Below are 17,366 nucleotides of genomic sequence, written 5' to 3'. Positions count from 1 at the left end.
TAATATTATTCTTATTTACACAGATTGCGACTTGAAATTCACAAATTAATCTAGGACTTTACAAACAAACTTAAACTGCGTTTACACAGGAGTTAACTTGACTGAATCGTCAAAAATTTCTCTTGACAAAAGTTAATAACTCATGTTTTTAACAGAAAATTCCTTGTTATTAACATTAACAAGATCTTCTTATCAATATAATTGTCTTTCATATGATTTAATTTAACGAGATAATTCATAATATGATATAACAGCCGGAATAAAAGCAAAAAATTGTCTTCAAAATACTTTAAATTGAAACAGGTGTGATCTTCAACATAATGATCTTCATCTGACCTAATGTAAATAAATTATAATGCGTTTACACATGGCTTACTTTAGATGGCTTCTATTCTATAGTAGGCTGTGGTTTACACCAAAGTTTATAACATAAGTTTTCAACATAGTTTTGTTAGCTAGTTTTGTTATCAACAAAAGTTAATAACTTTGTCACGTGTTTCGTCTGCAGCTGTAGTTTTTAGGGAACAGCTGTAGTTGTAGAGTAGGGATGCTGGGCGCGGGGGTTGCGGGGAAGATAGGAACCTGTTATTAACAAAAGTTAACACGATAAAAGAGGCTTTTGTTATTAACATAACACATTTCCTTTGATCTTAACCGACTCTCGATGGATAACATAAATCTTGTTGATAACAAGGAATTTTCTGTTAAAAACACGAGTTATCAACTTTTGTGAAGATAAATTTTTGTCGATTCAGTCAAGTTGATAACTTTTTATTAATAGCTCATGTTATTAACTCCGGTGTAAACGCTGCTTTAAACAGCTAAATAATAAAAAATCAAGACCAGTAACAATTTTTTGGGGAGTATATTAGCAATAGACTGCTTTTGGCTAGAGTCTAGGCCTAAAGCCATTATATATGTCATCAAATTTTTGATTGGAATCTATTGGTTATTTTCATCACAAAAATTAAACGACGGCCACTCATTATGAATTCAAAAATAATAATTTAGTTTTACTAACCTCACTTTGTTCAAGACTTTTCACATACCAATTAAGCACACCTCTGAACCTAGAATTTTGCCGGTTAGGGATCAGGTTGAGTTATGTTTATTGAGTTATGTTTATGCTTTTAAATGGCAATAATATGATTGAAGGGGTTAGGGATGAGATCAATACATCGATAAGTACTGTATCGACTGCACGCAAAATTGTGTTTGGGATCAAACAAAAATTTGATGACAGGTATAATGGCACTGGACCTAGAGTTATGCCCTGCTTTCTATAAGGCTAGGCACACACCAGTTAGTCAAGACAAGACAAGACACGTTTAGTCACAATACTTCACATAGTTGCTTATTTATTTATTTATTTATTCTAGATATTACAATTCACTTAATTGGATAGAAACACAGACCAACGTCCAAAACGTCTCTTATTCCAAATTTTGTTGAAAAATAATGTCAAAATTAAGGTTATGTTCACCTCGTCCAATAAAACACAAATTTATGCTATGAGGAAAGTTAAAGATCAAAGTACTGTCCAAAAATATATATGAGCTGGAAATTTTGAATTCAGAATAATTAAAATACCAAATTATAGTCAAATATTGCACTTAATAACACCGCACTTTGAATAAATTAAGTTATTTTAGAAAATTTTGAAGCCAAAAATATACACACAACTTTCCACTGAAGATATGAAGATATGTCTAATTGCAATGACTAATCGGCGTGTGTTGCTTCATAAGCAGCTATGTGAAGTATTGTGACTAATCGTGACTAGACTTGTCTTGAGTAACTGGTGTGTGCCCACCCTTAGTTGATGATAAGAGGATGACTATTAACAGACTAGAACGGTGTTATAAGAAGGCTAAACACTATTATACTGTATATACAGTTCATCTGTACAAATGATGGATCAAGTTTCTACAATCTTAACTATTTTATCTTACATGGTAAAATATTTTCAAATTAATAAACGTCCTAATTCTGTTTTCAACAAATAACAAGTCTATTTACATTATAATCAGTAATTTTATATTGTAAATTGATGTTTGAGTATTATGTGAGATCAACATTACATATTCACATGTAGGCCTATAACATGAGTAAATACCAAGTTCTTGAACTTATAGTCCAGTCAATATAGACATAAAAAAGGGGGTGTGCTTGCAATTCATATTGTAGTTCTGATTTTTTAATATATTATTTGGGTACATAAGAGAAGTCCAGAACCACTTTATTCATGCAAAATTTCCTTTTGCTAGATACAAAAACAGAGTGGCCCAAAAACATCGTATTTTCGGCTCATTTTCCAGTTTTCAGCTATTTCTGCCAAATCTCGCAATCGGACAGAAAAATTTGCCTCTCGCTTTTTTTTAGATTGAAACATTATGAATGAAATGAGATCATTCGGAACTCTCTATCTCTAATGAGTACTGAGTTATGATTTTTCAAAAATGAGTGAAATTTGAAGAAAAAATCAATTTTGATGAATTTTAGTTTTTGATCAACAATATCTTCCGATTGTTACCATTTAGATGTATATTCCAAAATCCCTCTGGGCGTATCTTTGTGCTCTACAATCTGAGATTAGGAATAATGCTCTACAATCTGATATTAGGTAGAGCGCTCTATCCTATAAAGATTTCCAGGTACACCTGACAACAATGCTCCTTGTATTGTGAAAAACACCTAATTTTCAGCTTCAACCATCATCACCAACCACATTTTCCTCACATTGATATTTCGCACAATGTCATAAGTTCATGACATTATGTTCTATGAGAATCACTCGTTAGATGCACTTCATTCCAGTATTTCCTAACTAAAATATAAATTGCATGCACCAATGTATATAGTGACTGGACTATTAGTTGAACGATTTTAATAATCCGTCTTTGGGCAATGAAGTATGGAGGATTTGGAGTAGCTGTTAGATACTCATTTTTAAATGAAATTCAATTTTTTCTTATCTGGTCGTGTGTTCTTAAAATTATGCCATTTTAATAATCTGAGAGGAGAAGTATTGTAAGTTTGCTTGTTTACAAAAAATAGCATGTGTAAAATTGCGTATGTTTTTGTTCAGAATAATGTAGACAATGTGAGAAGTTCAGGACAGAGTGCTGTGCAAGAGATAGCCTTACCGAATCTGCCTTGGAACTCTTCGAAGATTGGGAGTGGTTGAAAATTGGGATTTTCTGCTTTAGCAATGGCGAATAATTGACTGTTTAGTGAAGCATTAGTCAAAACTTTTTATTATTGTTCCTTACTTTTTGAGAAAACGCCACTGTCAATTCAGATAAGTAATCTAATAATGTTTCATGTTATTTTCTGCCACCATTGAGCAGATAACACATGCACCTCAATACTATATAGTTCTATAGTGGTCAGGGACCTGTAACCTTGTGACTTCTGACTATTTTTTATGGGCTAGCTAAAGGAACGGGTGTATATAAAAAATACGTTCACTCAAGTCCCGTGTGAGATAACATAAGAAATGCGAGCGATATTATCACGCAATGCTTTAGAGGAGTATGGAAAAATTCTGAAAAAATTTTGTATTCACAAAATTGACGTCATTCAAAATATGTTATTCTCCGTACGTAACCTTTTCTAAAATGTTTTGCTCTAATTATCGAAATGACAGCATCCAAGGCACATACTGGAAAAATAATAATTTGAGTTTTGTTCAAAACAGCGATTCCAAACCCTCCATACTCCATTGCCCAACTCTAACAATTATGAAAGCAACAATTAAAAAATTATGAACAAATTATACAAAAATAAAAAATTATTATTTTATCACTCTTTATAAGAAACTAATTAATTTACTCATCACTACTAAATCAGTTGAATTCATCATCAAGAAAGCAGTAGGTCCTAGTGAGAGAGGAGAATAAGTTAACTTGAAGAACATAAATACTGAGTAATGTAGGCTACTAGTGCTTAATGATAGCTGAAGTAAGTTAGGCTACATTATTTTTCATGAAAAAAAGTAAATGAAAAATGTATGTTTAAAAATCTAAATTGTCAAAATTCTAATTACTTTTGAACTTATTTCAAACATCATTTGCTTGGTTTTACAATTTGACACACTTTTCTAGTTAACAATAATGTAATTTTGTTCCAAGCAAATTTCATTGTCAACGATTGAAAGTATTCCTTGAATCTCTGCGACTTCAAATTATCATAAAAAGACAATCTTCTCCAATTGGATAGTCGTAATTAAATAATATTCAAAGAGTGTGAACATTTTACCTGAACAATAGCTCCTCTAGGAGTTGAAGGGTGCCTGTAACTTATGGTAACTTTAGTCTTGCGCACATCTTTGCGAATCATCGTGCAGGATATGGTATGGCAACGGTTGCAGGACAATTTTGAAGCCTTGATAAAGTGGTTGAAATGAACAATCGTTCCTCGTTCGGCAAACGATTCGCATCAGGCACAGATGTGCATAAGTCTTTACTCTAAAACCAGGTAGAAGGGAGAGGCTACCTACGTGAAGCCCTACCTTCTACATAAATGTTCGATATTAATATCACGTTTTAGTATAAGACAGTTACGGTATGGTGGCTTAAATTATAAATTAAATGGACAGCCCAATGCAAAAAGGGTGAATGTAAAACATTTACGAAATTGAGCTTCAAGTGCATTTGATTCATCAGCAGCTGTAAAACACGATCATACGATATGCTAGCTAGAACACTAGAGTAAGGCCGGCCACTAACGAACCGAACATGTTTGACAGACAATTTGTGTCATGGGCAGAAGCTTCGACCATATTATAGAATATTATAGGAACCTATAAATGTTCGAGGGGCGAAAGGCTTCGAACAAATTTTCCGAGGTTGGGTTTTTATATCTTCGATTTTTGCCATTATTATAGTGTAGAGCCTACTAGGAAATTGAATATGGTAGAGAAATAATTAAAATAATCTCTCAATACTCTGATCATCCTCTTTTCATCTCAATTCATCACTATGGTAGAATCGCCTAACATTAAATTTGTTCAATGTAACTTGACTAAAATTAATCAAATTCTTGCGAGAAATAGCATAATTCATTCTTTTAGAATTTGATTAATTATTAAAATATACCTATATGTATATTGGAAGGTGAGTGAAGCAACTCAAAACTTCAATTATTTCTCTCTCACATTCAATTATAATTATAATTGAATGTGAGAGAGAAACAATTGATATTAACAGAGCTCTTTTCTAGTAGAATAGTCACAACAAAAAACTAGAATATTTTACCACCTAAGGTTTTTTGCAAAAATCTGGTGTGGCGCACTCACAAAACTTTCCTTGACGTTATGAAAATTGATCACCTGACGCTAATGTTCACGCGCATCTCAAGTCTACTTGAAGATCTGAGCCAGCTGGTGACAGGACAATAACGCTGGAGACATACGAGGTCTGCTATCTCTTCATAGTGAATCATTTAATAGAATCAACAGTTTGCAATTGGATAATCACATTTTCTCGAATTTCGAGCTTATTTTCAATTTTAGGTGGAAATGTTACTGAACATTAATTGTAGTAGATTTTCATGCTCAACCTTTTCCACTTGAATTTTTTTGTAAAAATTGCATCTGAAGCCTGATAATTGGGTAAATAAAATCAAACTTTGCATAGATGGGGTGGAGCTCCTGAATTTTTTACAGATTTGGGACTTATGGCAATTGATAGAGCTTATCAATGACTATTTTAGGAATAAATTTGATCAAAATCGTTGGAGCCGTTTTCGAGGAGATCGCGAAAAACCCTGTTTTTGACAACATTTTCTCCATTTCAGCCGCCATCTTGAATCGAATTTGATCGAAATTGTTCGTGACGGATACTTATAGCGTAAGGACCTTAAGTTCCAAATTTCAAGTCATTCCGTTAATTGGGAGATGAGATATCGTGTACACAGACGCACATACACTCATACACTCATATACACACACACACACACACACACACACACACACACACACACACATATATATATATATATATATTATATATATATATATTATATATATATATATACAGACCAATACCCAAAAACCACTTTTCTGGACTCCGGGGACCTTGAAACGTATAGAAATTTAGAAATTGGGGTACCTTGATTTTTTCGGAAAGCAATACTTTCCTTACCTATGGTAATAGGGCAAGGAAAGTAAAAATGTAAAATTTGGTTGTCACAAACGATGAATAAAACGATCAATAAAAAAAAATGAAAGGCTAGTACAATTCGAAATGTGTTTCATAGGAGTTTTAGATCTAAAAAGATAGCTATGGGCTATTTTCTATACAGAGTGGATGAAAAGTCTGAGAACGGCTTAATATCTCATACACAAAGGTAATTTGACTGTGAGTGTGAAACTGTATTGATTTGCGTATCGATACTTATCGTATTGCATATCGATACAACGAAAAAAATATCGTATCATTTTGCATCGATACACAAGGGCATATCGATACAAGGAGACCCTGTATCGTATCGTATTGTATCATATCCATTTCCATGCAGTGTTGCCATTCCAAAAACTTTTAACAAAACTTTGAAAATTACTAAAATTTTTGCTTATATTCTAGATTATGATAGCCTAAATATTCTATGCTTGATTTTACAATAATTTTTACCTGCCGTGGCACCATACAATACTTTTGACGCTGCTGTACAATATCAGGTCAGGGATTACAAAACAAATGTGGCAACACCGTAACCATGAGGCTGAGGCATGATTCATGCTCACAGAACAATAATGGCTCAATTCGTTCAGGGGACTTCCGGATCTGCTTCACGGGTTACGCTTACGCATTTACAATATTAGGATTGTAACTTGTTCTTGTTGTATGTATTATAGTAGTTTGAATTGTGTAGTTGTTGTCTTTTATTTATAAATTTCATATTTATTTCATATTTTAAAATGGCTCCACCAGTTAGAAGTTACATAAATCAGTATTTTAACAGAATAGATAGTCTTTGCTTTAAATGTAAGATTTGTGGGACTGAGGTTAAAACATCTGGGAATACAACAAATTTAATGACCCACATGAAAAGGAAACACCCAGGCCTTCATGAGGCTAGAACTAAAACAGCAGAAACAGAAGCAGTAGCGACAACTTCAAGAAGTTCAAGCACAAGCTCACCTGGCCCTGGATCATCCAAAATCAAGGACCAAAACCAAATGAAAATGAAGAAACAAACTGGAATTAGAGAGGTAAGAAAATAGGCATTTCTATTCTTTAGGTTGATAGGCCCAGGCCTACCTATCATAGGTTGTGCGGTTTTGTGTAAACTGGGAAACTGGCTCAATCAAATTGTTCTTAGTGTAGACATATACCATGTAGGTGAACATATTATAGCTTATAGGCCTACATATTTTGTCAAAACTTTTCATTCTGAATCAGTTGTCATGATCGAAAATGTCTGAAAAGGTCAAATAAAATATTTATGACCTCTGAAAGTTGAAATTTTGTCTACTATTTTCCAATTTTATATCTTTTTGCTGCACAGAGTGTATATAAAAATAGTAAAATTTTCCGAGAAATCCAATGAGACTAGTTACAAGATTGTAACTTCGGTAGATATTGAGATAAAAAATGTGATTTTTCAAATTCAAAGTAGCCTAAATTGACTTACTACTTTATTTTATGATAAACAGGTAATTTGAATTCATGGAACTTGTAAGTTAGAGAATTTAATTCTGAAGATGAAATGTCCAGTCATTTAAAGATGCAGATGCAGTTATTTATTGAGATATTTTGCAAAATGAGCTAGAAAGAAGTTCATGGAGGTTCAAGAAGTTCAGAAGTATGAATGGTAGGTTGACTTGACTAATTGATCTCTAAACAGGTATTGCAATCCATGAACTAGTAGAGAATTCGATTCTGAAGATAAAATGTCCAGTGACTCAATAGTCCAAATAAGTCAAAATGCAGTAGTTATTGAGATATTTGGAAAAGTATGCATCAAACAGTGATTTTTCAAGTTTAAAGGAGGCTAGGTCAGATCAGGATAGGTGCTGATCAAGGTTAGGTTGGGTGTTGGCAATTCTACAGTAAAGTGGCCTGGGGTCCAACTTTTTTATATCAAGAAATAGGTTAGGCATAGTTATAATTAACACTCCAGTGCTCGCATGGAGCAGGCATACTGATACTTATGCTGTGAAAAGTTGGCAGCAATGATGACCTTGAGCGGTGATCTACCTTCCTACCAAGTCTCTATTTATGTGTTAGTCTACCAGTTGTTGTCTTAGAGCGAGTTTGTAACGTCTGACAATCGATTATTTCTAGTGGTGCATTCTTGAAGCACGGGTATGCTCCACGCGACTACTGCATTCACAGTTTTTAAATTTTTTGAGTTCTTGATTTTTTTTAGTATTTATATTTTCTGTGATATAAATGTGTAGTAAAGACATATTTTTCTTTTAAATTGAATAATGGGTGATCGAGTACTACTCAACGACCACGAGCAGTTGCGCCGATGGTTGTCTGAAGCTGAGGATGACAATGAAATTATTTTCGGTGTTGAAGATGAAGATGAACTGGAAGTGGACCACGTTGAAATGCCCAACTCTGGATGCATGGAAGAGGGTAGTGACCACGAAATGGAATTAATTGATACAGAACCTACAAGGGAAGAAATTCATGAAACTGGACGTTCACCATCTCCATCTTTGAACTCTGAATTTTATTTGGGAAAGGATAGAACTACAAGATGATACCTTGATCCTCAAGTAACTCGTACATCCCGGACCCCCAGACACAATATCATTCCTGTATTTCACCGACCAGGACCACAAGGTAATGCCAGAAATGCCCAATCACCTGCAATGGCATTTCAGTGTATAATAGACAATGACATGGTTTTGAAGATTGTAGAATATACAAACATATATATTGAGAAAGTTAGGGCCAATTTTGAGAGAGATAGAGATGCTAGGGACACCGATGTTCATGAGATCAAAGCATTGATAGGACTGTTGTTACTTGCAGGTGCATTGAAAGCGGGTAGAAGAAATGTGCTTGATATGTGGGACATGACTTGTGGTACAGGAGTTGAATCAGCATATGTTACAATGAGTATGAACCGATTCAGATTTCTTCTACATTGTCTCCATTTTGACAATATTCATAGCCGAGATGAACAAAAAAGTGTTGACAAATTAGCTGCTTTTCGGGAAATTTTTGAAAACTTTGTATCAAATTGTAAGAGCTCATACAAGCCAACAGACTATTTGACCATTGATGAACAGCTAGTGGGTTTTAGAGGTAATTGCCCTTTCAGAGTGTATATGCCAAGTAAACCAGCAAAATATGGAATCAAAGTGTTTGCTCTTGTCTCTACCTCAAAATTTTATGCCACAAATCTCGAAATATATGTGGGAAAACAGCTAGATGGACCTTTCAAAAATAGCAATAGTACTGAAGATTTGGTGTTGCGGCTAGTGGAGCCTATTGCTGGGTCAAACCGGAACATAACATGTGATAATTGGTTTATGTCTGTATCCCTTGCAAAGAGACTACGAGAAGAGAAGAAAATAACCATTGTTGCCACTCTACGTAAGAATAAGCGTGAAATACCACCTAATTTTCTACCTGCTCGAGACAGAGAAGTGAAAAGTAGCCTGTTTGGTTTTCAAAAAAACTGCACCCTTGTGTCGTACGTGCCTAAGAAGAATAAAGCGGTTGTAATGCTTTCTACCATGCATGATAGTGCTGCCATCGATACAGAGACTGGGGATGAAAAGAAACCTGTTATAATAACATCGTATAATGAAACAAAGTATGGAGTTGATATACTAGACAAAATGTGTTGTCAGTATGATGTGAGCCGAAACTCTCGTAGGTGGCCTCTGACACTTTTTTCCACATACTAAATGTTGCAGGCGTGAATGCTTTGACAATCTACAAGGCAAATCAAGGGAATGTCCTTGTGTCCAGATTGGATTTTTTGAAAAGATTGGCATTTGAACTGATGAGACCTCATATGGAGCACCGTATCAGCCTTCACACAATACCCAAACAAATAAGGACCAGAGGACGACTTCTATTGAATCTGGATCAAGGAGGAGCAGACCCAACTCAACAGCTACTGCAACCGCCTCGAACTGCTGAAACTGGAAGATGCTACCTGTGTGGTAGGGCACGGAACAAAACCACAAGAAAATCTTGTATCAAGTGCAATAATTGGGTTTGTTTAGATCATCTAAGAAGTGTTTGCACCGAGTGTCTTGAATAAGGAAAGTTTAATTTTTTATCATTTGTGAGGATTACATTTTTAGACATTTGAGAGCATTTAATTATCTAAAATTTTTTTAGTAACATTACAATATTATTTGAGAACATTCAATTTTCTAAAATTTGTGTAGTAGCATTACAATATTATTTCATATAAACTTTCAATTTCATAATTCTCGATTTATTCTATTTTATTTTTTATTGAGGCTGAAAATAAAAAATATTAATTTTCATCAATGTATATTGTTTCATCCCAACCGAAAATGACAAATGACATCATTAAATGACAATTAAATATCAAAATAGTCATGAAAATAGGGTGGAGCACGATTGTGCTCCACACGATCACTCATTTTAGAGTAATCCACGCGAGCAGTGGAGTGTTAAATAGAGTCTTGTAAAGTGATATCAACCTTACCTTAACTTATCACAACCATAACCTAACCCTATATCAATCTAACTTGTTATAATATATAGTGCAATTGTCTCATAACTATTGGGTTTTTCCAGGCTCTGCTGCCAAATTCCTTCAAAGGGAAATCTTCACAACCAAAACGGACTGACCTACCACCCTTACCAGATGATTCAGATCCAGATGATCCAAAGAGGATGCCAGGAGTGGTGGCTCCTTCTCCATCAGCATCCACAACTCTTTCTGTGCCATCAACTTAAAAAACTACTCTTTCTGTGGCAACAACTTTGAATACCAAAACCCGCAGTAGCCTGAGCCCACGGATTATTCAGCCCATATTCCAATAAATAAAAAATGGTCAATTTCTATATTCAAAGCAAAGATCAAGTAATGATTTTTATAATAAGGGGTTATCGAGATACATAGCCTTGAATATTTATTTTTATTTATTTATTGTATAAAATACTATAATCATAATACAATTATGACATTGGAGGAAAAACTAGGCTAAGCCTGTACTATTTCTCTCCAAAAATTTTGATAAAATGTTAATGTTGTCCAAAAGATAAGGTTATATAGTCACACACTGCTTCGTCACTTGATTTTCGGTCCAGAAATGATGATTTAAAATTTTGAATTTTGAAGGTTGATTTTATACTCTAAATGAATCACAATAAATTAAAAACTTTAGAAATATTGCACTTATTTAAAAAAATTGAATACAAAATCAAAAACCTACTCACTATTTGTTATTCACAGCTTTTTATAATAAGGGGTTATCGAGATACATAGCCTTGAATATTTATTTTTATTTATTTTATTTATTTATTGTATAAAATACTATAATCATAATACAATTATGACATTTCAATATAGAAATTGACCATTTTTAATGTATTGGAATATGGGCTAATGTACACTCAACAATAAATTTTCCATTTTTCCACCGAATTTGACTTATGATGCATGATTTTGGACCGCCTTGACGAGACGAGGAGAATGAAGTGTAGTACGATGAAATCTGAGCATTGTGTCAAATGTTATAAGTGTTTGAAATTTTGATCCTTGAGGTAACCTTAAGCACACCTCTCCACTAGGAAGTACTGAAATGAAGTGCATCTAACGGGTGATTCTCATAAAAAATAATATCATGAACTTATTTCATTGTGCGAAATATCAATGTGAGGACAATGTAGTTGGTGATGATGGTTGAAGCTGAAAATTAGGTGTTTTCTACAATACAAGGAGCATTGTTGTCAGGTGTACCTGGAAATCTATATGAGATAGAGCGCTCTACCTGATCTCAAATTGTAGAGCACAAAGATACGCCAAGAGGGATTGTGAATTATACATCTCAATTGGAAGATATTGTTGATCATAAACTAAAATTCATCAAAATTGATTTTTTCTTCAAATTTCACTCATTTTTGAAAAATCATAACTCAGTACTCATTGAGTACGATCTGGGAGGACCTGATCTACCTGGTGCACCGGGGCAGACTAACCGCGTTCCATGGGAGCTTTTGACAGTTCATAAACCGGTCGCCATCTTTGAATGAGGAATTCTGAATGATTCAGGATTTTATAATCTGAAAAAAGGCGGAAGTAAATTTTTCTGTCCGATTACGAGATTTGGCAGAAATAGCTGAAAACTGAAAAATGAGCCGAAAATACAAGGTTTATGGGCCACTCTATATGTAGCACAAGGAAATTTTGCATGAAGAAATTGGTTCTGAACTTCTCTAATCTACCCAAATAATATATTAAAAAATCAGAACTACAATATAAATTGCAAGCACACCCCCTTTTTTTATGTCTATATTGACTGGACTATCAATACCATGCAAAGAAATGAAATACATAAGTGGTATTGATTAAAATGTGAATATCTTCTAAACGTTTGAGATATAGATGTGCCATTTTTGTCATTCATTGTTTCTTGAAATTCCGTATCGAAATCAAGTATCTCATGACCACCTTCCTATTCAAAATGGCGGATCCAAGATGGCAGACCAGATTTTTAAAGTCATAGTAAAATATTATTTTCAATGATATTTTTACTATGCATTGTTGGAGAGTTATAAGCCCTGAAACATCAATAAATTTGATAAAAAACTGCTATTTTAACAATATATTTCACACCTTTGAGAGCAAATATCTCGAAAACTGTTTGAGATATCACAAAAATTCTACTCTACAAAAATTGCAGAGGATTTAGCAAGCTTCATTTGATACATTCTCCTCCCAACTAGTCCCAACAAAACTGCTAAGTCAAAAATTGTATTCAGAGCATTCAGTCCGAATTCCGTTATCAAATGGTCTATTGTTGCAAACTAAAGATTTCACACTCAACACTAAAGCTGCTGCAAAAGTCGTAGGGAAATGCGCTAAAATGTGAAATCAAACATTAAACTGAAGATAATTCATTGCTCTATAAGCTCATAAGCAGCACGTATTTCTTCCATTAACATTGAAAAAGTTATAAGAGCAAAAGTAGCAAAAAATTGGAGGTAAACGTGTTTTTTTCAAAAATGTCACACCTTCAAGATTGGATATTATTATTTTTGAAGGGACAGATTCAAGGATCCGAAGGTTCATCAAAGAGCCCCACACGTCAACCGAAGCTTATTATGTTCCCAAGTAGAACGTTAGTTAGGTAAACCAATACCCTGTGTCCTACAAGAACCATGAGTTTTTCCCTATGCACAATCACCATTCCCTAACATCCCATTTAACACCTTGTTGCTTGTCGCAATCCAGTGTGATATGCTTGGCAATCTCTTCAGACTGATTGGTCCTCATGACCTATGTGATTTCCACTACTGGCCTTCTTTGAAGGTCCTTCCACTGAGGAAGGGGTCACCAAGTTGCGAGCACCCTCGACTCGAGCTCTTGACCTACATTTGTGCCTGGAGCTCCATGTATCTCTGGTCTCTTAATTTTTTTTCTTTTTGCCCCTCCAAAAATTTGCAGGGTCAAAAGCCTTACCTCTCCCAAGAAGTTTTGCCTGAGTGGCCACCCTTCTTTGAACAGTGGTGAGGTTTGGTCTCTCCACCCACAAACTTGTGAAACTACATGAGTTTTTGTAGGTCTTTGAGTCTTTTTGTAGGTCCTATGAGGATACAATGGTCGGATATCTCAAAAACTATCGAAAATATAGGAAAAGTCGTTGTATGAATATTATAGGAAATGATGTAAGGTTCAATTTTGTATTTAACAGTTTTGTCCATAAGGTACATAGTTTTTGAGTTACATGCCAGAAACCAAAACGTGGTACCTTTGAACAACCCCCACCCACTTTAGCACAGTGAGTAGGGGTAGGGACTTTTGATATGTTCATCTCCTTACTACCCTAAACAGAACTGAGGGGTCAAAAATTGTCTTCCAAACTTTTACCTCTATAACCTTTCCTAGACTGGACTAAAATTTGTAAGCACTAAATTTAATTGTCAAATAACCATGGTTTTGATGAAAGTTGGACAACACAACTTTTGTTGACATTTTTAATTTTCTTGTCCTATTACCATAGGTAAGGAAAGTATTGCTGTCCGAAAAAAATTAAGGTACCCCAATTTCTAAACTTTTATACGTTTCAAGGTCCCCAGAGTCCAAAAAAGTGGTTTTTGGGTATTGGTCTGTATGTGTGCGTGTGTGTGTGTGTGTGTGTGTGTGTGTGTTTGTGTGAGTGTATGTGTAGGCCTACACGATATCTCATCTCCCAATTAACGGAATGACTAGAAATTGGGAACTTGAGGTCCTCACAATATAAGGATCTGACCCGAACAATTTCGATCGAATGCAATTCAAGATGGCGGCTAAAATGAAGAAAATGTTGCCAAAAACAGGGTTTTTCGCGGTTTTCTCGAAAACGGCTCCAACGATTTTCATTAAATTTATACCTAGAATAGTCATTGATAAGCTGTATCAACTGCCACAAGTCCCAGATCTGTAAAAATTTCAGGAGCTCCGCCCCATCTACACAATGTTTGATTTCAGATTCCCAATTATCAGGCTTCAGATACAATACTTTAAACAAAAAAATTCAAGTGGAAAGGATTGAGCATGACAATCTCTACAATTAATGTTCAATAATAACATTTTCACTTAAAATTGAAAATAAGCTCGAAATTTGAGAAAATGTGATCATCCAATAATTGCAAACTGTTGGCAACTGTTGATTCTATTGAATCATTCACTATGAAGAGATAGCAGACCTTGTATGTCTCCAGCGTTATTGTCCTGTCACCAGCTGGCTCAGATCTTTGTTGACCGAGCGAAGTGAGGTCTAAGATTCAAGTCGACGGTTTGGCATTTTTCTTGATGTTCAAATGTTTATATGTTTATATTTTGCGCATTTACAGTGAAACGCGGTAATATATTTTCATAAAATTTTACAGGTATGTTCCTTTTTTAATTGCGCGTCGACTTATATACAAGGTTTTTGGAAATTCTGCATTTCAAGGATAATATAAAAGGAAAAAGGAGCCTCCTTCATATGCCAATATTAGAGTAGAAATCAGACTATTTATTCATCATAAATCAGCTGACAAGTGATTACACAAATGTTTGGAGAAGCCAGTCTATTGCTGTATTTCCAAAAAGTCTACAGTTTCAATCAGGTACTTGTGGATGAGAATACTGCGTGAGGTCTACTGTTCACAGAACTACTAGTTTATAAGTAGACTTGAGATGCGCGTGCACACTAGCGTCAGGTGATCAATTTTCAAAACAACAAGGAAAGTTTGTGAGGGTGCCACACCAGATTTTTTTTATGTGTTGCTGAAAGGGGTGAGTTTGTGGGACAAAGTATGGATGGAGCAGGCAATATGAGAGGTAAATATACTGGCCTAAAACGATTATACAAAAATATTACCCTAAAACGTTTCATGTATGGTGTTGTTTTCACCAATTCACTTTGATTGTTGGAAAATATTTGGAAATGTGCACACAAATGAGACATTTATTCCAGTTCTTGGAAGAGTGCTAAGTTTTCATGCCAGAGCACAGACGACATCATGTTTTTTATGAAAAACTTGGAGGAATGGAGCAGAACCAAAAGAAAACAATGACGGAAAAGGGCACAATACACCAGTTGGTAAAGCCGAAATGATGCCATGCAGACAGTCATAATCTGTTTTGAAATTCTGAAACAGACTTTGTCTGAGTTGTGCCTTGTTGACAGTCACTCAGACAGAAGCATCAGCAAGTGCTTTGGTCAAGAAGCTCTTGGTCTTTGGCATAGTCTCTACCATGCTTCAGTCAAAGCCATTTTCAAAGAATTGTCACCTATATCAAAGTGCTCACAATCTGGAGCTCTTGACTACATTGTTTCCCCTAAAATTATTGATGCCTCAAAATTTGGTCGAACTTTGAAGCCAGACTGGATGGGAAACAGTAATATCAGAAATTACTGAAATTTGTGAAGAGCACAATGTAGTACAACCTATTTGCCAAAACAGAAAAGAAAATGGAAAAGGTTCATGGATGAAATAGCTGTGGACAAAACAATAGTAGAGCCATTTAAAAAAATAAAAGTGGAAGTGGCCAAGTTTTGGGATCTCTGCAGCAGCAAATATCTGAATGGTTCCCAGAAAGAACCCTAGCTTTGCTTATACAGAAGTCAGTTTCATTTAATTTCATTTTTTTCATCCCACTGACCACCTATGAAAGGGGTATAAGGATTTGTCAATTATAATCTAAGTCATCAATCTTTGCATTCCATAATGCAAAAAGAATTCCTCACTGGAATAAGGACAAACCTGCAACAACTCCTCACCTCACTCCTCACCTTAATTCTGAACTTTTCACCTGTAAGAGCCTTTACGTGTGTTGGCAATGAATTATAAAGCCGAATTCCTGCACTCTTTAATACATACCAGTTCGATGAATGTCATCTCTGAGGTTTTGTCTATATCTGATATTGTATGAGTGGAACAACTCTCCTGTATTAAACCTAACTTTATTCTTATCAATAAAACAAAGAGCCTCCAAAATATATACACCTGGTAGTGGGAGAATCTTTAACTCTTTGAAATAACCTCTAAGACTTGCTCTAATAGATTCACCCACCATCACTCTAACTGCCCACTTTTGAATCCTAAATATATGTGTTGCATGAGTTGAATTGCCCCAAAATATAACACCGTATGAAAGAAGAGAATGGAACACAGCAAAATAAACACTTCTAAGCGTTTCTAAGAACAAATACTGCCGAGTTCAGTTTGCTTTTTAGTTGGTCTAGATGAGGTCGCCAGGAGAGTTCAGAGACCAGCACTACTCCAAGTACCTTTGCCTCATTTGCTGAACCTATGTTTCCATCTCTCATATCCAATACTGCTTCCCGAGCCGTTCTGAATGGAATCTGCATAGTCTTATTGTAATTTAGTACCAACATATTTGAGGCCAGCCATTCTTCTAGTTTCTGAAGAGCTCTTCTACTTTCAGATTCCATATCATGCTGACTGTTACTTTTCAATAAAATACATCATCAGCGTATAAAACACAGTGTGCTGGTTCAAGGTGTGGTGGCAAGTCGTTAATATATAGAAGGAAAAGCAAAGGACCAAGGACTGATCCCTGAGGGATCCCACTCCTCGCCTGTAACCATTCCGACTGATACACAAAAGAGTGAGACTGTATTTTCACCCGCTGATATCTCTCATCAAAGTATGATACGAACCACTTGAGAACCTTGCCTTCAAAACCATATAATTTCA

Source organism: Nilaparvata lugens, chromosome 3, assembly GCF_014356525.2.
Source record: "Nilaparvata lugens isolate BPH chromosome 3, ASM1435652v1, whole genome shotgun sequence".
NCBI classification, from domain to species: Eukaryota; Metazoa; Arthropoda; class Insecta; order Hemiptera; family Delphacidae; genus Nilaparvata; species Nilaparvata lugens.
The sequence above is the reverse complement of the archived record's forward strand: the minus strand, read 5'-3'. Positions refer to the sequence as shown.